General features: G+C 28.2%; 1 long non-coding RNA gene across 1 annotated transcript; it reads left to right on the top strand.

Moving 5' to 3' along the window:
- Positions 492 to 1,063, top strand: LOC110270548. Its single transcript, XR_002360180.1, has 2 exons — positions 492 to 614; positions 928 to 1,063. It is a non-coding gene; the product is annotated as an uncharacterized LOC110270548 (long non-coding RNA).

Here is a 4,024-nt window from a genome sequence, read left to right as displayed (position 1 = left end):
GAACTTCTTAAAATGCTCATATGTACATATATATTAGTAGTTTAGTACTAAAGCATACTAGCACTTTATCTTACCTCATAATTGATTATTTTGGCAGTTAAATATTATTTTACATTGTTATTTTTTTAATTCTTTTGATGATGTACATGTTACTAAAATTTAACTGCAATGTCTTACTAATCTTATAAATATTTGTTGTTTTAGATGTCAGGTTCTAAAAAAAATAAAAAACACTTGTCAATTAAAGTACAAAAGTCTGGTAATAAAAAGGTGATTAGTGCACACAAAACTAAGCTTTCACACCCTAAGCCTACAAAATCACGAGCTCCAGTTCCTTCACATGTATCTAAAAAGCCTTCAACATTACCACCCTCTTCTTCGCAGCCACCACAAAACTTCAAGAGAAATTTACTATCTTCCCATGCCGACAAGACCCTAACCATGTACCAAAATATATTCCTGAACCCCTTTGGCGTGAACTATTACATTATTTTGCTACAGATTCGAAATTTAAGAACTGGTCAGCAGCAAATACTGTGAATCGAGCATCAAATGCTGGAAGTTCCATGCATACTGGTGGTTCCATATCTATGGGTGAACATGCACGCAGAATGGTAAGATAAAAATAGTTTTTTTTATTCTTGTTCTTATTATGTGCAATGTTTTCTTATTCTTTTTTCTTTCCTATTGATTAAAACTGTTATATTATAGGAGAAAGCTACGGGAGTAAAACCTTCTCTAGAAGAGGTTTATACTAAATGCCACACCAAAAAAGACAAAAGTTGGATTGATGAAAGATCTAAGAAAGTCATTGTATGTGATGCTAATTTGTTCTTCTTTTTATTTTTTTAAACTGCTAATTTTCACTATATGTTAGTATTTGTTCATGACATATTTAGTTGCGATTAACATTAATTGATTTTGTAGGGTGAATTCAAAAAGCGAAAGACAGAACTTTTTCAAGTAGCTTTATCCTTGGATAATGAGGGAGATGTTGAGGCATCTAAGGAAAGCCTAGATATACCAGATGATTATACTGTTTGGAATGAAGTTGTGACAAAGGAAAAAAAGAAAGCTGCCTTTGGTTTAGGTTCTTTTGGTTTAGATCTCTCTTCAAAGTTGAATTCCAGAAATTGTTCAAAGGCATCCAAAGACAATCTAAATATTGAGCAAGAACTTCACATGTGGAAAGTAAAAGCAAAGGAGCAAGAAATGATCAATGAAGAGCAAAAGGTTAAGTTGAAAGATGCTGAGTACAAGTTAAAAGATCAAGGACGTCAACTAAAAGTTTAACAGAAAAGAATTGGTTCTACTGAAAAGACAATTCATGCTTTGTATAAAAAGTTGAATCTCTCACTTCCTTCAACCTTGTCTGATCCTACGGAAGATGAGCTTGGGACAGGCTCTAGTGATGATAACATGAGCGATTGATATTTGGAGTATATATTTCTTCTGATTTAGATTAAGGAATTTTAGGTGAATTAGTTAGTATATTTTATTTTATTCATGATATTTGACCTTTTTAAAGGCTTTCTTTGTTTTAGTTTAAGTATTTTTTTTCTTATTTTAGTTTGATTACATTTATGGACAAAAGTATTTTAATAATAAATATTTTTTTAACTCCTTTATGGTAATTAACTTTTTCATGATTTTATTATGTGTTTATAATTTGGATGATGTAATATGAAAAAAATGATTATGATGGTCTTAATATAGAAAGCAAATCGAATACAATTTATTTTCTAAAATATTTATCTATTAAATAGCAAATTATTTTGTATGAAAATTATTTGAAATATTATATTAAATTTGTAGAAAAATTGTGCGAAAATAATTTTTTATTTTGTATGAAATTTGTTTCAAATACGTAAATTTTTTTAAATTAAATTTGTCTGAAATTTAATTGAAAAGAAATATTTGATTTGTCTAAAATTTGTTCGAAAATTTTTTTTTATATTTGACTAAATTCGTTAGAAATTTGTCTGAAATAAAGTATATTTTTTGTTTGAAATTTGTCTAAAAATTAATATTTTTATGTTTGAAATTTGTCTGAAATACGTTGTTTTTATGTTGGCTAATCTGTCTGAAATTCGTCTAAAATACATCATAATAGTTAGAAATCTAGCAGATAAATGCCTATTCGAAATTTGTCACAAAATCGTCTGAAAAAAATTTCGGACGAAATTTCAGACAAAATTTAATTTAGCAACAAGGCTTTTTGGGACAAAAAAAATTCGTCCCAAATTTGTTTGAAAAAAAAATTTTGTCTGTAATTTGTTCGAAATTTATTTCAATTTCGTCTCAAAATTCGTCCGAAAAAACCCTATTTCTAGTAGTGTAATTTTTCTGGGCTAAATTCTATACACCTGAATGGTATTTAACTATTTGTTCTTTTGAGGAGTTTGGAAGGACTTGTTTAAGTATTCCTCTATACCCTAATTCTGAAGCATCTGTTTCTACGATTAGACTTGCCTTAGGGTCTGGTATACTCAAACAAGGAATTTCTTTTACTAAATATTTAATTTTTTAAACTATTTTAGACATGTCTTCTGTCCAAGGAGGAGGCTGTTTTCTTAGCCTTTTATACAAAGGTTCACATAAAGTTCTTATTCCTGGTAGAAATTCGGCTACATAATTAAGACATCCTAAAAATCTTTGTAATTATTTTTTGTCAATGATTTCATTTGGAAATTTTTATGCAAATTCAACAGATCTCTTAATCGGAGTAATTGTCCCTTGAAAATTTTCATACCCTAGAAACCTTACGTTTGTTATAAATATGTTCATTTTCTTTTCAGATAGGACAAGACCATTTTCTTTTATAATATTAATAAATTTTTCTAGGTGCTGAATATGCTGGTTTATTCCTTTAGAGTATACAAGAACATCGTCTAAGTAGACTATGGTAAAATCTACATATGCATAAAAAATATTATTCATAATTTCTTAAAATTCACTTGGTGCATTTTTTAATTCTTGGGGGCATTACATTCCATTCATAATGTCCAAAGGGTAATATAAAAGCTGTTTTATATCGGTCTTATTCTTTTACTGTATTTTTGGTAGTATCCAGATTTTAAATCAAATTTAGAGAATATAGTAGCCTTACTTAGTCTTTTAATTAAGTCATTTTTATTTGGTAAGGGATATCTTATCTATTTTAAGGCTTTATTTAAAGGCTTATAATTAATTACTAACCTTGGAGCTCCTCTTTCGATTTCTGAGACTTTCATTACATAGAATCCTGTGCAACTCCAAGAAGATTTTGATGGCCTAATTAGTCCTTTATGTAAGTATTCCTGAATTTCTTTTTTACAATATGTCAATAATTCTTTGTTCATTTGTATTGGTTTGGTTTTAGTGGGGATATCTTTTTCATTAAAGTCATCTTCATAGGGTAGAGATATTTCATGTAATTTTCTATAATGAAAAGTTTTTGGGTTTAGGCTACACAAGTCCTTTTTTATCCTATATTCTATCCCTTTTATTAGAGTTTGAATTTTTTAACTTTCTAATTGTTGTTCTATTTTCTTATATACAATTTCTTTGTTCGGGAAACTAACTTGTTTCTTTCTATTATATTGACTTGTGAAGTAGCAATTTGTTGTAGTAAATTTAATTCCTTCCTTTTTGGTTTTTGTATAAATTCGAATAGAATAAGTTAGTTTGGTATACAATAGGTAGTTACATCATCTATATCTACCGTAAAAGGGTATAATAGTAGAGTGAAGGGGTTTTCTAATATAATTTGTTGAGATATTCTTTTTGCTAGAAAAAAGGTAGTTGAAAAATATACATTTCTCTTACAAATTTTTACTTTAGAAGTCTTATAATTTATAATCATTTTGTCAATTTTTGCTTTGACAATAGTTTCAGTTGTTTTTTCATAGTATTTGGTAGGTATTAATCCTTCTTGGATACAATTTATATCTGCCCCCGAGTCTATCATAGCCATAAACTCAAAATTTCTCTGTTCCGATTATTATGACTATAAAGGTATACCATTTTTGGTTAACTAATAATA

This window comes from Arachis ipaensis, chromosome B04, assembly GCF_000816755.2.
Source record: "Arachis ipaensis cultivar K30076 chromosome B04, Araip1.1, whole genome shotgun sequence".
NCBI classification, from domain to species: domain Eukaryota; kingdom Viridiplantae; phylum Streptophyta; class Magnoliopsida; order Fabales; family Fabaceae; genus Arachis; species Arachis ipaensis.
This window is presented reverse-complemented; position numbering and strand designations above follow the sequence as displayed.